The 21950-nt window shown below is 53.7% G+C and overlaps 1 protein-coding gene across 2 annotated transcripts in view; it reads right to left on the reverse strand.

Annotated features, from left to right (window-relative positions):
- CSNK1G2 (casein kinase 1 gamma 2) overlaps nt 1-21950 on the reverse strand; it is a 41199-nt gene extending 19249 nt beyond the window's left edge. Inside the window, exon 1 of one of the 2 annotated variants that reach the window (XM_088179214.1) lies at nt 21812-21950. The gene's annotated coding sequence lies outside the window, so the exon portion shown is untranslated. The remainder of the gene's footprint in view (nt 1-21811) is intronic. The other variant, XM_014884365.2, reaches the window with a different exon arrangement.

The raw sequence follows: 21950 nt of genomic DNA on the forward strand, positions 1-21950 counted from the left end.
TCACAGTGCTTTTGTTAAAATATTGTTTGCCATCTGGTTTTAAGCAGGTCAGAGCTGCTTCAGTCACATTTACAAGCTTTTCCCTGCAGATGTAAGGGTTAGAAAAGGGGAATTGGGGTTGGGGGGAGTTGTTTTTTTCCTTAAAAAAATAAAAGGTGCAGTTCTAGTGCTACCCCTTGTCTCTGTGACTTGGACCAAAATATCACGGCTCGGGAAGTTCCTGCTCACATTTGCAAGTATAAGATGCTGAGGAGTTGTATTTTTAAGAATTTCTTTCCTGTAGAATGAAGCCCCGTGGCTGCCGAGAAGGCACTTGTACAAACCATCTGGGGCACATTGTTCTCAGCCCTTTGTGTGAACACACACACCGTGTTCCTGCCCAAAAGAGGTTACAGCTAAACGGGGCAAGACAAAACAGGGGAAGGAGAGGAAAAAATAACAGCCTGGAGCAGGGAAGTGGCTGGTGAAGGTCAGGGAGCAGGGCCATGGTGCTGCTCGGGACAGGGTCCAGGTGTCCTGGGGCATCCCTGGGTGCTGCTCCCTGAGCCCCACCAGCCTTGGGATGGTTCTTGGAGCTGGTTTCTCCATGTACTCTGTGCTCTGTGAGCAGAAGAGAAACACAGCTGCATCCAGATGAAAGAGAAAGGAAAGCTTCTTGAGAGCACAAAGAGAAAAGCCCTTGACACTCCGCAGCTCCAAGTACAGATCACTGCCAATTAAAGGCTAAAAATAATCACAAATACCCCGATGTCCCAGAGGATGACCCATCAGCTGGCTCCCAGCATAAAAATCCAGACCAAAAAGCAACCAGTGGCCTTACACAGCTGAAACCAAATCCCAATAAATTCTAAAAGTTGAAGAGGCTGAGCTTAAAGAAAGATCAAAAGTCTTAAAACAAAGCAAAGTCTTAAACATTTTCAAGAGTGAGCTACAGACGGTCCCAAATGATGTCTGCAAGGGTTTGTTGTTAAACACATGTTCCAGCCTGCAGAGCTGCAGCCAGCCCTGCTCGTGACAGAGCAGGGAAAGCTGTGCCACCCCACAGAGGTTTCCCAAAACAGGGGTCATGGAAAGCCTCACCCAGCTTCCCACGGGAGCCCTGCAATGGGTACAGCCAAGCCGGCTGCCAGCTCATGGGGTTGGGTCACATCAAGTTTCTCATCCATCAAAGTTCCCAAATCTCTCTCTCCAGGGATGGCTGATCTCCATCCATTCTTTACCCAGCCTGTGTTTGTGCTTGGGATTGTCCCAGCCCATGGCAGGACCTTGCACTTGGCCTTGTTGAACTTCATGAGTTTGGCACAATCCCACCCCTGCAGGTCCCTGTGGAAGCTCCATCCCTTCCCTCCAGCACATGACTGCTCCACACAGCCCTGTGTCACCAGCAAACCTGCTGGGGTACCCTCAGTCCCACTGTCCCTGTCACCAGCAGAGATGTAAAACAGCACTGGTCCCAGGGCCAGCCCCTGAGGACACCACTTGTCATTGGTCTCCACTTACAGTACGACCATCCAACAGCTCCAGAGACATCTCCTGAGCTTCCTCCACCCTAGGACATGAACCTTTCCTCTGAGCTGGGCACAGCAACTGAACAGGCTGAAACTCAGCTCCATGGGATGTGCTGTTTGGAGAAAATTCATCCTGACCCCACAAAGGAAGTTTCCTCCATGGGCTTGAGAGGCAGAGGGGCTGTGCAGCCCCCAGAGCTTGGACTCCACCTTGGAGCTCCACCAGCGACAGCTCCAGTCACAGGAGATTCAAACAAACCTACCAGGACAGCAGAACATCCCTTATGGCAAAGAAAGACTGGCTTGTTGTGGCCCCATTTCCTCTGGATCCCTCAAGAAAACAGGAGTTTCAGGGCTCTGACTGAGGAACTCCAGGAACCTGGTGGAGATGGGAGCTCTCACACCCAGAGCTCTGAGAGCTGTGAGAGCTATGCCCACAGGATGGAGGATGGGCTGCACCACTCTGGGGACAGCACCTGTGGAGGAGTTGGAGCAGCAGGGCAAGGGGTGAAGGGGCCTTTATCCAGCCCAGAAATTCCCTTAAAAACCAAGCACAAGTCCTGGAAGCAGCCATTTCCCCAGCAGTTTCTGCCAAGTGCAAGAACATCATCCCTGGCCCAGCAGGTTGGGTTCAGAAGTGATGCCACCACGGCCTCCTCCCAATCTCCAACCCTTTTTCCAGCCTCCAGCGAGGCAGGAGCCAGCACAGCTCTGTTTACTCCTTTGTAGGTTGGTGTTGGTGTCAGCATAACAGGAAGCTCTTGTTAAATACTTTGTTACTTAACTGCTGATGCAGAGCCACCGGGGAACCCGGGCGGAACGTGCAGCGCCTTCCGAGCCGGGGCAGCCTCGAGCTCAGCTTCAGGGATTTGAGAGCTCTTGGCTCTGCCACCCCTTCCCGGTGATCTGGGCGTGTACTGAGTCCCTGGCCCTTCACACCCCTCCCGTTACACTGGGATAACTTCCCTGCATCCACCTCCTCCATTTGAGGTCCCTGTAAAGATGTCTGGCTCTTTTTCAGCTTTTGAACGGTGCTGAGAGCTCAGCAAGCCCCCCCAGCGTGTTTCAAGGCAGAGATAAGAACCCAGAACTGAAGGAACTGCCCCACCAGGCAGGGACAGCATCCTGTGAAAGCCACCCACCCACCCACCCTAGCCGTGCTGCTGCTGCCCACACACAGGCCAGGGATAGCCAATGGTCACAAATGCCCTGTTTGGATCCCCACATGAGCCCCACAGCCAGCTGGCCCCACTGAGCAGCCCTCAGCCCAGCTCCCTGACTGCACCCCGAGTCTGCCGTGTCCCTCATCCCCCAAACACAGACCCTGGCTCCGTGCGGTGCCACCAGGCTGAGTCACTGATGACACGGCAGACACAGCTCTGTCACCATGGCCACTGCACCAGCAGTGTTTGAAGCACTGACAGTGCTGGCTGGTTTCCCTCTCAGCAAAGAGCCAGGGGGGTTTCACTCTGGTGCCCCAATATTTACAATCAAGAAATCTGCATGGGCAGCTTGTCCAAAACATGCTTTTTTCCATCCAAATTCTTTCTTGAAAAGAACACAAGAATAAAGCTGAGGTTAACGTTTCTACCAGAATTTCTTCTAGTGTTCAGAAGGAAAAAAACCCCAACAAAAAAACTCCAACCCACAAAAACCCTGAACTGTGGCAGCAAAGCTTTTAATCCAACATGATCCCAGCATCCTCGCTCCAAACCTCTGCTCCCTTCCTGCTTTGCCAGCTCTTTACTGAGAGCACCGAGTGTCTGTGAGGAGAGAGGATCACACCCAGCTCCCAGAGCAGTGGGCACAGGGCACTCCTGGCACCTCCAGCCTGGCCAGTGCCCCATGGACAGGATCTGACCCTCCCTTTGCATGGCCCCAGGGATGGACACAGCCAACAACACTCCCAGCACTGGAATTAAAAACATAAATCCACTCTCAGTGCAACCAACCAGACACACCATCATCTCCAGCTGCACAGGTAACACAGAATAAACAAAAATAAGGCAAATGAGGCAGGAACGTGCCAAGCCTGTCACACATTACAGAAGATACCATGTACAGGTGCTGCCCTGCTCCCAGCACAGGCCAGCAGTCAGCCCCAACATCTCAGGACTTCACCCAGGTATCCATCCACAGCTCTCAGCCACGTCCATAAAAACAAGGCATAAATCCACCAGGTTGAAAAAATAATCATTTAAAAATAATAAAACATTTAGGTTTTTTCCCTATAATTAAACTGTGCCATGAAGAAGATGGATTTTTCTTTCTGGCTTCCTCTTCCAGCTCTCATGTCTATTAAACTTTTCTCTAAATTAGAAATGTTCTCGTTACCAGCTATTCCCTTCCCCAGGAGACTTTTATGACACTGTGAACTCTGGTCAGCCCTTAACCTACAACAAATCAAGCTCCAAATTGTTTCAAAGTTATTTTCTCCCAGCCTCTGAACTAAAATATGGTTTTTTAATGGATTGCTATGAATTTTCAATATTTTTTAATATTTGTACCACACCATTCCCTCTGTAAGAACGAGGAGAGCAGAGTTTCAACAAGGCAGCAGGGAAATGCTTCTGCTGAAGGGGGGTCCTTGCTTCCCACCTCGGACTCTCACAACACATCCAGTAATGACTTGTGTGAGGTTCCAGAGATCTCTAAAGGACTCCAGCCCAACCTTGCCAGGCTCCTGCCCACAGACCCAGAGCAAGCACAGCATCCCCCCCGTGCAAGGGCTCCTAAAGGGAGTGGAAGCGAAACTGAAACTGTTCTCCAAACAACTGAATTAAAAAAGAAGTAAAAGACGGGGGCAAACCACCAATAGCTGAGTTTTCAGTTTCCAGTGGAACCACAAGAGCTTTTTCACAATTCAAGGTGTGAATTCCTTATGCTGGTGGGATCCTAATCCAAAAAATTTCGTCCTCTTGAGATGAGCAGGGCTGCACAAGCCACGTGCCAGAACACCCCTGGAACAGCAGCAGGAGAACTTCACCCCAAACTCTCATGCACAGCACAGCTCAGGGTGGATGAGGAGAATTCAGCAGCATGTGTGTGCACAGTGTCAGCTTTCCAGCAGCAGGTCAGCAGGAGTCATTTTGCACCCAAAAATATCTGAGGAGGAACCAGGCCCCTCTTCAACCAACAGGAGTGGGACTGTTTGATGAGCAACTGCTCCCTGCACATACGAGCAGAAAGAAATCAATGTGCTTTGGTCAGTCCAAATGCAGAACTTGGATCATCAACATCCAAACTCAGATCAACCCAGATCTTCATGTTTTTGAAACCAGCCTACAGAGTAAGGACACTTCTAAATCTCTTAACAGCCACACAAAAAAAAAAGCATGAAGCACCTCCACTCCTATGAGCTGCCAATTCACTTCCAGTCCAAAGCAAAATTTCACTCTTTTCCTTGGATCCTCATCCAAAGCAGCTACACCTGGATGGAAAATATTAAACTGTGCTCCACCAAGGAGCCGGAAATACCACGATGGAAATTTCAGCAGCAGCACAGAAACCAAGCAAAAAGCTGAAAGTACTTCTCTAGGAAAAATAACAGTAAATACACACATGCTAAAATAAGACCACATCTGAAAACTAGTCTGGAAATAACAAACCCAGCCCAAGTCAGACAAACCCATCCATGAAGCAAGTGCCCAAGAGAGTTAATTCACCTTCTTGGGTTCATGGGACACAAATTTAAACTTCCAGCAGCAGAATTCATAACCAGAAAACACACTGAAGCTCTAGGTCTACAGACCCCACAAAGGGTATGCATTTTGATTTACACCTTTTCTGATGTGATTGTGCCCAACGAAGCCCAAGGGCAGCCCTTTCCCAGTTCCTGGCCATGCTCATTTTGGGAGCCATTCCCATGGTCCCCATGCAGGATCCTCTGCAGGGGAACAGGAGAACACAAAAGCACAGTGGGTGGTGGAAATGCAAAGCCCCGGGTTGCAGGAGGGAGTCAGGCAGCAATTGGTACTTAATTCCCACCTTCCCATCCAGCCCTGCCATAATGCCTCTGGGATGTTGCCATCACCTTCCACTCCAGCATCCCTTCTCCATGACCAGCAACAGCCATCCTCACTCAGGCTGCTGGGCCAGGAAAAGTTCTGGCATGGAGCTGGAAGATGTCAGGATGAGCAAATGACCCAGCTCCAGCCCACTGCCCGTGCCAGCATCATTCTGGTGTCCCTGCTCACACAATTTCTGTCTGGGGAACTGCAACTTGCTTTGGTCTCACTCTAAGAGAAAGGGCACAGGTAGCAGGCAGGTAACCAGAGCAGGAAACCTCCTTCTGAACAACGAAGGCACAGGTTTACTTTCTGCCTATGCGGCAATTCTGCAGAATGTGTCTCCCCAGTTCAAGGCAGAAAAAGCCAATTAGGATGTCAAATTGGTTTCGGTTTTACTAAGCCAGAGTTTGTAGCACCAGAAGAAAGGAAGTTCAGTACAGACAAAGCCGAGTCTCTGGCTGGGAGACCTTAAAAGGAGCAGAGTGCAGCTCCCAGTGCCTCGTCCCTTCCCATCTGCTCCGGAGTTTCCATGGGACACGCAGCCACCCCGGCCAAGACGTGACTTTTCTCTGGAGCCCCCCGCTCACCACGGAAGGAGCTGGATCCACTCAGGCATTTCTCACACAGCCACTGACTCAATCCAGTGCTCCCTGCCCTCAGCCCCTCACATGTGCTGGGTTTGGTGGCTCTGCCACGGGGTTTTCCATTTAAGTGAGACAATACACCCCCAACGCAGCAAGCTCCAGGGGGACACCGGATCCTAATTAAATCCATGTTGCTGCTGGAAAACTGAGCTGCAGAGAGGAACCAGCTGCCTTCCAAAAGTCCACAGCAGTTGGCCAGCAAAAAGGCATTTACCGGTCCCATGGCTTCCGCTTCTCCTGCTCCCCCATCCATACATTTACATTTTTCAACCAGTCACATCCTGTCCAGTTCTTGCACAGATTCATTATCACAAGTGTGCTCATTTTGGGAAGGAGCCTGCAAAAGTTTCCCTTCTACAGGACCCAGCCTTGCTTTTAACCCACTGACACCCAGAGCATAAAGCCCAAGACTCAGCTGCTCCACCAACACCAAATCTGAGACGTTTCAGAGCAGAACAACCCAGGCAGATCTGACTGACACACACTGGGAAAGGGCAGGTCCCCAGTGCTCACCTCCTGCAAAACCTGAGCTTTGCTTTCACGCCTGGTAACTCTCTGCAAAACAGGCTTTGCCTGCAAGCAGGTGTCCAAAGCACTGTCTGTCTCCCAAATCACTGAGTCACATCTGTGTGTGCTCACCCTGGGAAACAGAGAAGCCCAAGGAGAGCTGCTGCTCACACAGCTGCTGAGCACAGACTGCAGAGCCCACAGCACCTTCAGGGCAGGCAGCCCTATCCCATACACCAACCTCTGCCACTGGATGCTGTGGGAAAAATACCCAAACTCTTGACAGCTCAGGTACCCTTTTACTTCCCTGGGAGGTCAAACAAGGACAGATTCAAGTGCCTGCCTGTCCTGCAGGACCATAAGGATCCAGCCCAAGGGCAGCTGGCTGATCAGGAATGGGAGCTGCATGAGCACACCTGGAACAAGCATCACCGAGCCCTCTCCATCCCCAGCTCCACAGAAGTTTCTAGAGCAGTTTTAGCTTTGGACTCGGGCAGAAGCACTTAGACTCCCCTGCAAAGCCTTTCTGTGAAAGGTGTGATCCTACGTGTGTCACACACACACAGATTCATCACCACCGTAACCCACATCACCAGGCTGGCCATGACAGTCGCTCTGCTCGGCCACAAGAACCAGGCAGGAAAGCTCTGTGTTCAGATGTCAGCTTCTGAGCAGGCAAGTTCCCCTTCCACCTCCTCCCCTCCCCAGAGATTGCAGCCTGCTTCACAGTCACCAGGCAATGGGAAAAAACAGGCTTCTAGACAAACATAATTTTCACCCAGCAGCTGGGAACAGCTTCCATTTCCATCTGAGGCTGGAACACCTCCTCCTGTGCTGCTGTAGCCTGAAATAAGGTTAAGACCATCTACTTCCCCAGCCCTGTCCCTGAATACTCCCACGCCCTCAAAAGCTAACACTTTTCATAAAAACAAGATGAAGTGCTGCTCGCCTTTCCCTTGATAAGGGATCTTAATGCACTTCCGGCAGCACGTCCAGGAATGGATGTGGAAGAGGAGCTGCCATCAGTTTCCCAGGGAGAAGAGGGGAAGGCTCTCCCCACCTCCACTGCAGCCAGAGATGTGCTGCACCTTTCCTCTGCAGCCACAGCCGAGAGCTGCCCTGGCCCCAGAGAGCTCCAGGCACGGGCTGCAGGAAGTGCCTGGCTGAAGGACAAGGCTTAGGGACAACCTGCTGCAAGAGGATTTGACAGCACGCCCAGAGGAACAGCAGGTACAAATGCAGGCAGCAGCAGGAGGAAACATCAGAGGAACATGCCTCTGGCTCAGAATGGCCCAGCAAAGCAGAGAGGGGAACACTGCAGCAGCTGTGAGGCCACAATGTGCCCATCCAAGAGCTGATCCTGAGCCCACCTGCTCAGCATCTCCTGGAGCCAGTGGGCACAGGGACCCATAGAGAACAGCACAGCGCTGGCACTGCTGACACCTCACCAGGGCAGGAGGGGCAAGAAACAAACAGCAAACAGCTTTGGCAAATGGCTGTCCACTTCCCAACACACTGGGATGGGCTTGTTTCCCAGCCTGGTATCCAGGCCACTCTGCAGTGCTTGTTGGTAAACTTCAGGGTCTTCCCTCCCTCCAGTGAATTTTCAGTAATACACAAGAGCTCTCACATGTATTTAAATATTAGTGCCAAGTAAGATGGTTGAAACAGCAAACTATCAGAGATCTCCGAATCCCAGTCCACAAAATTAGTTCTTCCCATCAAAGCAGGGGGATGGGAAGGTGTCCTGCTCTCCCTGCTCTGGGACAGCCCAAACACCACCACAAGGCCAGTCCATCACAAAGCCTCATCACACACACAATGCTGTGTATGATGCTATTGCTTTTCTGCACTGCACTGAAAGCACAGCAGGGTCCACACTCTCCACTACAATCCACTGAGAAGGCCCTACAGCCAAAGCTTCCTCCTTCACACAACCACAGGCCCCTGAGGACAGAAACTGAGGCAGGACACGACAGCAGCTATTCTCACAGGAGAGAATGCCCCAGGAGGGACTGCAGTGCCACTGTCACCCCTTGCCACAAGCTACAGAGCGAGTCCCCACCTGCGGCAGGCAGCCCTGGACCCTCAGCCAGTGCATGACACAACAGCTCCCTGCTGACACAGCTTTATCAGCTCCTTTATCAATTCCCACGCATGGGAAAGCTGAGAGCAGCTCTCAGCAAGGAAGGGGAAGCCCTGCAGCCCCCAATATCCTGAGTTATGGCCCTCTCTTGTCCATGGGACTCCCTGGAGAAGCAATGCTATTCCCAGCCAGCCCTGCCTCCAGCCCATCCACCCCTCTCCTCTGGGAGCCTCCCAGGTATCTCTGGAGAGGGACACTGCCCACATGATGATCCAACCTCATCACAGCAGGATGAGGCTCCAGAGGAGCACATGAGTCAGAGGGTCTGAGCACATGGTGGGGTGGGACATTCCCCCACGCGGTGGGAAAGCTCCTCGTGGGACAGCTCTGCTTCCACATCGTGAAACCGTGCCAGCATCCCACGGGCCAGGAGCAGAGGACAGGGATGATGGGGCCATTCAAGCACTGTCTCACAGGGAGTGCTGTCAACTGGTGGGAGATGTGCAAGAGCAGAGGAAGAACGTGAGCCATTCGAGGATGTCCTCAGAGAGCCCACAGCCTCAAATCCGTATGTGCTCCTTGCAGCATTGCCAAGGATCAGCGGAAGGCAGGGTGATGGGATCAACATTTGCTCTTCAGAGGGTAAGAGACATTTCCCAATACCTCTCCCATAACAAAAGCAAATTTCTGGATGCATCTATCTCCTTTCCCTCCGTCCTCCAAGCCCAAGCCGGGTCTGAGAACCTTTCATCCACCTGGAAGAGATTTTCTCCCCACAGAGGAACTTGACTGAAAACCAGCACAGGCAAGCCTGGGACTCTCCTCCCCACGGAGCGGGACACCACAGTGACACACTCAGGACTTGTTCCCCCCCACAGCCCTTGGACCAGCTCCCAGATAACCTCAGGAGCAGGAGACTGGGAACAGACTGCTGCCCCCACTCACACCACAGGCCTCCCCACAGCACCAATGGCTGAACATCACTGAACAACCCAGGCTATCCCAGATCACCCCCAGCTTCCAGGGAGTGGGAGATCAACTTTTAGCAGAGAACTAGAAATGGCTCCATTTCCCTTCCCTGCAGCCTCTAATGAGCACAGAATGAGCAAAACCACTCTCTCCACCCTGTCTGCAAGGCACAGGGAGCAGGGGAATCCCAACTCGGGAGGCCAGACAAGGAATCTGAGGGATACCATCAGCACATTGCACCAGCCTGACAATTTCTGTGCCAGGGACACAGGTGACATTCACTCTTCTGGAAACCACCATCTCTGAAGGGCAGGACACCCCCGCTGCCCAAGCTGCTGCATGGCCACAGCAGACTGCCTTATCTGAACCACAGCTTTCCAAGCAGCCATGCATGAGAAAACCCCCTCTGTTCCAGGAGAGTCCAGGCCACCAGGGAGAGCAGATCAACTCAGGTATGCTGCCATTGCAAAATTCTTGACACGACACATCAGGCAGGACACCCCAGAAGAGACCCATCCTCTCTCCTGTGTTGGCATTCACACCATATGGCTCCCAAGGCTGGACACACACCTCCTCCTCCCCCAGCAGGCTGGGAAACAATCCAAGCAGCAGCATTAGCCATCTTATCTTCCCAATGTCCTTCGTCACAGGCTCCAGGGGCTTTCCAGACCAATGCCCCCCCAGCTCTTACACTGCTCCTTGCAGCAGCTGGTTCAGAGCAGGTCCCCAAGGAAGTGTCATTACAGAAAAGGGAACTGAGGCACAACACTGCCACATGTCACACAGAAAGCAGTGGAAGAAGAGGCAGAAAAGCCCAGTGTCCAAAGGCTGATGTGCTCTCTATGGTCACCTGCAGGGATGGTGGCCCTGACCACATGTGCCTTCTCCAGGCAGGGCAGTAACCTGACACAGGGCAGTAACGTGGCACAACCCCAGGACTGGGTCAGAGGCCTGACCTGGAGATTGTCAGATTGGTTTCAGATTTGTTTCCTGGTTCACATTTCCAGGAGGTGGATGGAGTAGATGCCTGTAGACAGTAACTCCCTCCTCCTCCTGACCTGTGCCACCCCAGGCAACCTCCCCTTTTTAAGAGTTATTGCTCTCCTGCCAGGGGATAGACACACACCACCCAGCTCTGCCACTCCAGGGCTGTCACCACAGAGGTGTGGGAAAGGAGGGACGACCAACCCAACAACTTGGGAGGGTGAGCTGCCCTGTACCACCCAGAGAACCAGTGCAGAGCCAGGGAAACACTGGGAGCACTCACAGGGTATCCCAAAGCTCAGCCAAAAGGTGCCAACCATCAGTCCAGCAGCTCCAGTGAGGGGCTGAGAATTGTGTGGCAAAGCAACCAGCTCCTGAAAGGAGAGCCAAAGCTCACCTGTGTGACTTTGAGAAACCAGACAGCTTTGAGAAACCAGAGAACCTGTCACCTTCATCAACATAGGCTGGATATCAGGAGGAATTTCTTCTTAAAAAGGGTTGTTAAAGGGGCTGTCAAGAAGATGGTGAAGCCACCACCCCTGAAGGTGTTTAAGGGAAGACTGGATGTGGCACTCAGCACTCTGGGCTGAGTTACAATATGGGAATTGGTCACAGGCAGGACTCGATCTTGGGGGTCTTTTCCAGCCTAAATGATTCTGGGATGCTGTGATCACTTCCCATAGGCAAGAGCTGTGACACGGATTTGCCCAGTACCTCAAGCAACAGGGCTCCTTCCCAGCCCTGCCTGGGACCAGGGGAGGAAGAGGCAGAGACAACACGCAGCACTGGAGGAATGAAAACCACAGTTTCATCTCCCACCTCCAAGATGTGGGATAGCTACTCATTCCACAGGGAACGGGGACAAGGGGCAAGCTGAATACTCTGGAAGGGGTTTTTAATGAGCCATGCACACACCAGCCACAGCTTACAAGGGGAGACAGACCCACAAAGACTCCAACTCAGCGGATTCAGAACAATTCCAGCCTGGCTGCCAAAGGCCTGATCACAGCGATGGCGAGAGCTGTGCGTGCCAGCAGGGTTCCCTGCTCCTCAGCCATCTGGGGACTGTCACTCTGCACAGATCTGCTTGGCCTCCTGTCATGTGTAACGCTCCCAACCCCTTTCCTGTCAGCAGGATCTGGGTTGGCAGAAACACTTTTAATTGTAGGGTTTTATTTTTTTCCTTAACCCATATCCTTTTGACAGAACCAGGTTAGGAAGCAGCTGCACTGGCAGATCTGGGGTGGCCTTTTGTGAGGCAAGGCAGGGGGAAAAAGGGGTGCCTGGATCCAGTCATCTCTTCAATCAACACAACTACAGTTAATCACAACTTCCCCACCTCTCCTGAAGTCACACGGGAAGGGGGAGCAGCACCAGCTCAGCTCTGTCCTAGCCCAGTCCTTTTGTCCTGGAGGGTCCCAGAGCAGGGTGGGCAGAAGGGATGTCATTCCCACTGGTGACAAGGGCTGTTTCATTTCTGGGTAGCAGAGCTGCAGCTCTGCCAAGCTGAGCTGTCCCACATTTTCCCCTCTGCTTTCTTCCCAAGGCTGCTCCAAGCCCCACACATTTCCCCTCAAATGACAGCCAAACCACACAGATTTGGGGGGACAAGACGGGGAGGGAAGGGAAAGCACCCAGAAGGGCTAACCATGAAACCTCTCCCCAAAGAACTGTCAAATTCATGTGCTGAGACGTCAAAACCAGATCCCTGCTGCAGAGCCACACAGGAGCTGACTCGCTGCTGTCCTGGCTCCCAGCTCCCCCCCAGCAGGGACAGTCACCCAGCAGGGACAGCATTCCAGGGCCACAGGCAGGACCCACAGCCCAGACCATGAAGAGGAAAGAGCAGCACCATGCAATTAATCCTTCCTGCAGAATAACTGGGGCAGAGGGATGCTCTGTGGCATGACAACATCCATCAGCTTCCATGCAAGAGCCAGCAGCATCTTCAGGGAAGCAGTGAGCGATCCACGAGGTGTTCATCTTCCCACCCCCTCTATTACAGGACCATCAGCAGCTCAATCCATTACAGTTTTCCTTGCAACCTTTCAAAAGTATGCAAGCGACCTGCTTATTTCACAGATGGGCATGGAAGGATCTGTGATCTCAGAGAAAAAAGAGGATAGAGAACAGCAATTCTCAGCTAACTGGAGACTAACTGGGACAAATTCCTAAGGCCCAGCAAGCACCCCAGTCTGCTGACTTGAAGGGATGGGTAAGTTTCAAAACAGAGGGACCAGAGACCTACATCCCATTCCCGGTCCCACCACAAGCTGTGCAGGATCTTTTCACTCCTCCATCCCTCACACAGTGGGTCAGCCTCACAACCCTTTATTAAGCACTGGGACAGCTTTGTGGATTAAGGATTTGGTCTGGCTTGCACCAACCTCCACATCAGAAAGGCACATTCCAAAGGTTTTTTTTCCTCATCTTCCCTCGTTCCCCACCTGTGTGTATTTTGCAGGGGATGAGAAGGCCAGGACTGAAACAGGAAGAGCACAGGACTGGCTACAGCTGAAGAGGTGGTGCTGGGAAAGGACTCTTTCAAGGGGTTCATCCCAAAGACTCTCTCAAACAGGTACATGCAGTGCAACCTCCGGGTTCCTCCCTTCCCCTCACCTGCTTCTTTCAACCCTACACAAAGGGCTTAATTTAAAAAAATCAGAGGGATCTTTCCAGTGAAGGAACATGTAGGATACACCCCCAGGAGGACCCATTTCATCTTGCTGCTATTAATACCTGGAACATTATTTGCACGAACAGATTGTCCTTTCCCCCTCACTTCTGGGCTCTCACTTCTCTGGTTTGTCCCAGAAATCCCAGCCAGCACACGTTCATCCTTCTCTAGTACACACTTCCATCCAAAACCCCAACCTTTCCTCTTTTTTTTTTGAGTTAATTACTCGTGTTTCTAGTTCACATCACCTCTTTCAACCCCTGCCGACAGGATACAGCTCCCCTGGCTCCCTCATTCATTAGGCAGCCAATTTGTGGGCCTAAACCCATCAACTCTCATTATGGAAAGGGACCAAGACTTCCCACAGCTGCCCAGCATCCACTATCCTCCAAGCTGGATGGGGCTCTCACTCCTCTTTGCCTCCCCAGCACCAAAGCTGTGACTAAGAGCCAGAGCCATGCTCTGGCTGGGCTTGGCTCTCCTTAGCAGAGCTTCAGGCTGGGCCCAAGGGCTGTTTGCAAGCCCTTTGCCGCACTGGCACAAAGAAGTTCTCAACCTTTCAGAGCTGTGCCCACAGGAGCCCAGGAAAAGCCTTCCCCTCTCAAACAGCTGCCTGCCTTTGGTTTTGCTTCAAGAGGAAACATGTTTTCTCTGTATCCAGGCATGAAACAGTCAAGCCTGGCCAAAACCATCCAATCAACAGCACAGAGAATGACAAGTCAGGGCAGAGGGTTACCATGGAGCTAAGGAAGCCCAGATTTCCCAGCCAGACCCAGAATTCCTGACCTGTCCTGTTTGCAGAGAGGAGCTGGGAAGAGGATCAGGCTCCTCTCAGTCCTCGTGTCCTCACACATCACAACCAGCCCATGCAGCCTGAGATGCCACCATGCCCTGACCCGAATTGTGACACACACCAGCACACAGCCCCGTTCAGCTGCTCTCCCAGAAACGTGGGACAAGGTCAGCACTGAACCAGCAGCAGGCTTCACCTGGTTGTTGGGGGCACCCTGCGAGAAGGATCACACAGAAAGGTGAGGAGAAGCCATGAGCACCTTATCAAGTCAGCCCAGGGAATGGGAAATCCTGCCATTAGCAGATCCAGTGCAGAGGATTTCTCAGCTAATGAACTCTTGCCACCACAGACCACTGCAAAAGCAAAAGCAGCAGGGCATTTCTTTTTCTGATAAGCTGCTTTTATGGTGAAGTTCAGCCCGGTTGCCCACACCAGCCCCAGCTGGAGAGCAGCTCCCAGCCTATGCCTTTAAATCCCCTTGGCAGCGCAGGGCTGGGGCTGAGGGAGCAGACACGCCCTGTGCTCCAGCGCTGGAGCACACAAACATTTCCTCCCAGCCATTCTCACACCGCGGCTCAGCCAGAGCTGCCTCGTACCTGCCACAGCTGTGCCAGAGGGAACACAGGCTGTGCCACACACACCTGGACATGCACAGCCTTAAACTCACTTCCTGAATCCCTCCTGCTTCCTCACCAGCATTGGACATTCTTCCCTCAAACTTCTTCCTTAAGGCAAATATTTGGAGTCTAACAGGCATTCCTCATGGAAGGCACAAGTTAAATATTGGCCCTAAAACAACAGCCAGTGCCTTTCAATGATTCTGGCTGGAGAAGCACCGCTCTGGACTTTGATTTCTGGCTCTGAACAAAAATAGGAGCAAAGCACCGAGCATTACACTCCTCTTCTGGGAGAAGTCAGATTTCAGGCTCTGCAAGTCCCCTGCCAGGACCACAACCAGCAGCAGGAACTGTCCCTGCTCATGTTTTCTCACACCTCGGGTGTCTGCTGTCACCCAGCCAAGGCTGCTGCAGAGCATCCTCTGCACTGGGCACAGGATCAGTCCGAGTCTCATTTCCAGGTCTGTGATTGTATATCCTCAGAGAGACACTGGAGAAGACCTGCTGGGAACCGTGGGTGCCGTCCAGGGCATTCGCACACCTTGTCCTCCCTGCCTCTGGCTGCACCACCAGCATTCCCAAAGGTGCCCACCTCTCCATCCAGCCATGCCCAGCTCTTCAGTGCAGAAGATGCTCCAGGCTGTTCCTGCTCTGAAGGTAGCCCAGTTCCCAACAGACGTGCTGAATCTTGTAAGAAAACATCCCAGCAAGGTAGGAGAACAGTCAGAGAGATGGTAGTACAGTAAAAGGGAGAGGGAAGGGTGAGGAGGAGAAAGAAACCTGCACTGAGGTCAGTGCACCTGAAGCCTGGCAGCACTCAGGTGCTGGGATGCCATGGGCATTTTCCACATGGATCAAGGGAGCAGCTGCTGTCGTGACTCTGCAGCCAGAGCCTTACAGAGCCAGGTTTGTTACACCCCAGAGCAGTTCTGTGATGTCCAGATGCTGCTGATCCAAACCCGAGCAGAGGGGCTGCTCCATCACCCCCACTGCAGGCCAGGTCCCAAAGATCCCCTACCAAAACCACCCCAAACCACATCCTGCTCCAACACCAGGGGTCCGCCCACTGCTTCTCCAGAAAACACTTCAACTGTTACCCTGAGAAAGGTTACACGGCACAGATGTGCTACACACCAACTCACACTCACAGTATCTGTATCCTGCTAAATTCATCATGGGGTGTGTTAAATGAGCTTCCCCTTTGCTCTCCTGTGTAAGCCCAGGAGCACCTTGCTCAGCTCTGCCTGCTCTGAGAGGCCTGGGAGGCAGGAGGGGACTGAGCAGTGGAGAGCTGCTCCCTGGCAACATCCCCCATTGCTGTGTGAGATGGAGAGCTCTGATGGTCTGCTATGCTGGAACTCCTCTCTAATTCCTTCCCAAGACACTTATGATGGTATTTCAAGCTGGGGAATCTCCTGGGGGCTCTGACAACTTCTCAGTGAGATCCCCTGATGAGGCAGACATCCCTCTGAAAACAGTGTGGGTTTAAAACCAGCTACGAGTCACCCTGGCAGAAATGCTAAAGCTCTGAGCACTTCCTCTTCCCTCCCCAGCCACCGAAGACCACGGAGGGACGAGCTCCAGCAAGTTTGAGCAGGAATTCCCAAGGCTCAAGGCAGAGACCAGCCTGTACCTGTCAGCACCAGCACCTCCTCATCCCACAGCACACTGACCCTGCCCTCCCACAGCCGACTGCAGCTCCCGGCTCCGAGCAGCCCCTTCCAGCACCGGGACCCCAGCTCTGCTCCCAGCCCTGAGCCCTTCCTTAACGTTCCCTGTACTTGGCAACACCAAAGCCAGACTTTGACTCAAACCGGCATCGCCTTGGGGATGAGAGGAACTGGCAGAGCTGGGGGCGAGGGGATTCCAGGAGAGCCTCAGCCTGCCCCTCGCCCACACACACAGCACAGAAGTTGCTGGAAAGCACCATCCTCTCCCTGCATCAAACCAGGGAAACCAAGCAGAGTATAAACTTCATCACTGCCAACAGTCCCTGCTAAAAAAAGGATAAGAGAAAGGGTTTTTTGCTTTGTTGTTTGTACCTCGGTGTTACCTCAAAAGCAGCAAGATTTTTTTTACCTGAAAACATTGAGCAAGGACAGAGTCTGCAAGAATGGAGCTTTTGTAGCACAAACACAGCTCTGTTCGGGTTTAAATTAGATTTCCACTGACCTTTTTGAGCCCATCGTTCAGCCACCCACACCCAAGCAGCCCCTCTTAGCAAGACTCTGCAGCCCCCAGACTGGGAAGACGAATAAACCCCCAGGGATTTGGCTGTGCTCCCAGGGAACCCCCACACCCCTCCCAGCACCATTCCTGCTGCACAGAACTGCTCAGCTGCAGGGTTGCAAAGCCCTTCCAAAGGAAAGCTGCACAAAATCCAAGTTCAAGCTCAGCCTTAACCCCTGTTTATTAACTTAAGAACATCCCTCTCAGGGTGACAAAGCCCGTGCATCACCTGCCAACTGTCTCATTCACCACTGGGAAAGCAAAGGCCAGGCCTGCCTCATTAAATAGCATTACATAACCTTAAGTAACAAAGGGCTACAGGACATTCTTTGCTTGGTGGACATGTAAAAATGAATGACTCAAAAATTAACGCTCCTTTTCTCCAGACTCCCGGTGTCTGCAGTACCCTGGGAGGCCAATGAGCACCTTATTTCCAAGGCAACAGCATCTTGGCTCATCCCAAATCCTACTCTCACATCCAACTTACTGCCACCCCTGCCCTGCAGATGCTAAACAACACACAGCACAGCCCAGCTTTCAGAGCACGGTCCCCAGACACCAGTGGATGTGGTTCTGCTGCCTCATGGCTCACACGAGGGTGAAGCTGAGATCTCGGCCTGTGGCACAGGGACCCCTCCCCAGCCTGGGGTCAGCTCGGCTGGACCTCACTGGAGAGGACTTTGGGTTTCCCCCATGTCACCATCTCAGTGCAAGCCTTTCACGGACAGGACTGTGGTAGCACTTGGTTTCACTGTCACCACAAGGCCTCAAGACCTGTGTTTCCTATGAGTGAGGATGTTTCTGCTGTGACATTTCAAGCGCTGGGGGGCTGAAGGCAGGTGTCAGCAGGGTGGTGCTTGGAAAGGCCACTGCCACCAACCTCCCAGCAGACCATAGACCCCATAGGCACAGGGAGATCTTCCTGGAGACACAGTAAACTCCTCTCCATCTCGCTGGAGCCAAAGAAGCCAATTTGAAACCTTTACAGAACTAACTGAATTCCTCTACTGCAGGAGCAAACTCTCCTTATGGTGGATGAAACCAGAGACTTCTTGCTCCACTCTGCAAAGCCTTACCTAGAAGTTTCAGCCTACCTGAAGAGCCATTTCCTACACCACACAGGCCTCATTGTGGGTGCTGATCTGCTGTGAGCGGAAGGCAGAGAGACGTCCTGTGGTTTTCCAGCCACTGCAACACCCTCCTTCCTGCCCCCATCAGCCTGGTGGGGGCCCTGTGAGTGGGGGGGTCACAGCTCTGAGCACCACGGGTGGCACCCAGAAACCTGACAGGGTAGGACAGACTAGGCAGGGATGTGCTGGAACACCTCGGAATGGAATCACAGAATGGTTTGGGTTGGAAGGGACCTTCGAGCTAATCCAGTTCTATCCCCTGCCAGGGGCAGGGATACTTTGCACTAGTCCAGAGTGCTCCTTTGATTCAACCTGGCCTTGGAACTTCCAGGGACAGGGCAGCCTGTGCCAGGGCCTCACCATTGTCACAACCAGGAATTTCTTCCCAATATCCATCTAACCCTGCCCTGTGTCAGGGGGAAGCCTTTCCTCCTTGTCCTGTCACTCCAGTTCCTGATGCACAGGCTGCTTTTTCAAAGCCAGTTATTAGAAATAATACATCAATGTAACACGCAAGGGAGGGGCTTCCCACAGGAAGGGCTGTGGGGCTACAGCCTGGCCAGGAACTTGAATTCTTTAGGAGGAGGAAGGCAGCTGGTGCGAATCAGGGAGCCTGACAGAGGACCCTGATGCTTCACATTCAGCTGCCCCAGCAGAAAATCACCTTTTCACCTCCCTCACAACCAAATCTGCTGCTCCTCTACAGCAACAAATCTACCCGAGACGCCAACTGCCAGCAGGAAGTAGAAATAACCTTTCATGAAACCCCACACAGCTTTTCTAACAGGAAGATGACTTGCTCTCCAGCAGAACCCCAGAGCTGCTGAGACCTGCCTCCCTCTCTGCCCTCCCAGGGTACAGCTGGACCGAAGCAGACTCCAGGTCACACCATGTCTGGGCCAAGAAGGAGGCTCAGGTTCACAGCTTCTCACTGCACCCACAACGAGCCACGTCTGCCCAGTCAGAGCACAATTACAGGGCTGTGGGCAGAGCTGTTCCCACAGGCTCTCAGCAAAAAGCCGTGGCAAACACACGAAGGAAGCTCCTGTGTTGGCACCCAAGTCTGTCCCTGCTCAGCAGCACTACAAGGGAAGAGGGTTTGACTCCTCAAACTGCAGCAGGAAGTCACAGGAGTAGCACAGGGCAAACCAGGCCACTGTCCTCCGGTACCAAACCCCATAGTGCCTGGCCCTGCACTAGGGGAGTGTCTCCTCCCCAGCCCAGGGGCTGCAGCTCTCCTGCACACCCCACAACAGCACATGAGGGGCTGCTGCTCACCCGAGGCTTCCCTCACCCCTCCCACCAAGCCTTTAGTGCCTGTGGAGCTGCAGTTCCTGTCTGAGGCAGAGATAAACAGCTTCCTACCCACCCCGGCTCGCACAGTGCCTGGGCCTTGCAGCAGTGCCCCAGATCAAGGGCCAGGCACACACCTGGAGGGACCAGCCAAGCACAGGAGTGCTGCTCCAGCACAGCTCATCCCAGCTCCTCCTAGGAGGAAAGCTAGCTTTTTCTAGCTAGGAAAACCACGGGGAGGGGGGTGGGCAGGGGGAGACAGCTCTCGAGTATAGCCAGGCCCAAGCCCAGCGAAGATGTTTATTGGCAGCTGCTCTCAGACATTGTGTCTTCCAGCCCAGTGGGGCTGGAGGGGGGTGGGAAATACTGATTGTCCATGAGCACAACCCTCATGTCATTCCCATTGATCCGCTGAGTCACTCCCGTATTAACAGTTTTGACAACACCCGGGCTGCACAGGAGCTCTGACACGGAATACAAAACAAGGGGCACCGTGAAGCTGCTCTGGAGAGCAGCACCCAGGAACCTGCTGAGCTGCCAGGGCTCGCTTCCTCCTCTCAGGAGCTGCACCAAGAGCAAGCAGCACACACCACGCTGCAAGGGCAGAGCACACAGCTCCATCCAGCGTGCCTGGGGAAGCTGCTGGACACAAGATCTGCCCTGCAAACCACCACCAGCTGCACCCCGGGGATGCAGGGGCAAAGCACAGCAGCTGCTGCTTTGGAAAAGGAACTACACAACTGATTTTTAAAGTGATTTATAAGGCCTCACAGAGCTGTCAGCTAACGAGGAGATCAAACCCTAGGGTACAAGAGGGCAGCCACCTATCCAGGCTGAGGGACAACCCCTAGAGGGCTGGGGGCTCCCCAGATCTCATGTTCCCACAGACCTGAACATGCTGGTGTTAGACCAGCCAGCACCACAACCCTCCCAGCACCCCAGAGCTGCTCAGGAGTGATAAAACTCTGACCAAACAACGTCCCTATCTGCAACATACCAAATTAAAACAAAACCAACAAATCTTTGGCAAGTTCCTCACAGCAGCCAAGCCTATCCCGCCACGGCAAAGGCTCCCCATGGAGGCCTCCTGCCCTAATTTGCAGCAATTCTTTGTCAGACCACTGGCAAACACCAAACGTTTGCTCCAATCTGTTACATAAGGCCCAATTTTTAAACCTGTGTGCTGGCCGTGGGGAGATGAGGGCACACTGTGTGTGGCAGGGCAACCTGGCTGGCAGGTGAACTCACACACTCCTTAGAATGCACTTCCACACCTCCAACCACTTGTTGTGTGGAAAGAATACAAATGGATTAGTTAAGGAGACAACTTCCAAAGGTTTTACACACCTTTCAACCCGGGTCCAGGCTAACACTAACTGTTTGGAACGGACTGATATCACAGCAACTCAAAAGAGGTTTGTGAAACTCTGCTCTTTAACTTTTAAAATACACCAGACGCGGCAAGTCTTCATGTTGCCCAGTGCACAAAACAAAAGGCACCTTCCTGACCATCCCCACAACTTCCCGTTGTTTGCTCCCCGAGATCCAGACCCAGCTCCTGGCTCAGCTCCCTCCTGCCAGCCAGCGACAGGAGCCACAGGCCTCCCCGGCAGAGCTGCTCCTCATTTGCAAACCTCAGGACAGCTCAAGTCGGCTCCTGTCTGCTGGGGGCAGGAGGGGGAGGGCAGTTTTCCCTTTTCTCACATTCATCCTCACCCGCTTCGCTGAAGAAAAAAAAGCCGTTTTAAATACCAGGTTCAGCACAGTCCTTTCCCCAAATAAACACTTCCCAACCCCTCTGGAGAGAGGAAAGCCACATACAAAGGAGCCAACATCCTGCGAGGCTCAGGCAGGCCGGGGCAGGGTGCGGGCCGGGGGGACACGCGGGGAGGATCCGACCCCATCCCTGCCGCCCAGCCGGCCTGGGGGGCACTGGGGGACTCGCACCCCTTCCCCGGGGCCACAAAACAGCCGTGGCCGAGAGGGGACGGAGCGAGGCGGCCCTGGGCCCTCAGACCCCGGCCCAGTCTGACCCCAACGCGACCCCAAAGCCTCCCCCACCCCCCGATCCCAGCCCGACCCCCACAGCCCCCCACTGCTCCCCGGCCCAGACCGAATCCCCCTCAGCCCTACCACCTGGCCACCTCCCCGGGCCAAGCCGGGGCCTCTCCCGGAACCTCCGCGACCCCCACAGCCCCTTCCTCTCTCCAGGCCCCTCCCGGCGCTCAACCCCCTCCGCCACCGCCCCGGCCCGGCCGCCCCCGCCCGCGGCGCCGCCCGGCCCGGCCGCCCCTCCCCGGTGCCGGCCGTGCGGAGCCGAGGCCGCAGGGCCCCCGCCGTCCCCCGGTGCTCCTCTGGTGTTACCTCGGCGGTCCCTCAGCGCCGGGCGGCGGCGCCGCTGCCCCGCGGCCGCTCCCCCATGGCGGCGCCCCCGGCCCGGCCCCGCTCGCCTCCCCTCCGCCGCTGCGCCAACGGCGTACGGCCCGCGCTGCGCCAACGGCGT

The sequence above is a fragment of the Sturnus vulgaris genome, chromosome 26 (genome assembly GCF_052056855.1).
Source record: "Sturnus vulgaris isolate bStuVul1 chromosome 26, bStuVul1.hap1, whole genome shotgun sequence".
NCBI lineage: Eukaryota > Metazoa > Chordata > Aves > Passeriformes > Sturnidae > Sturnus > Sturnus vulgaris.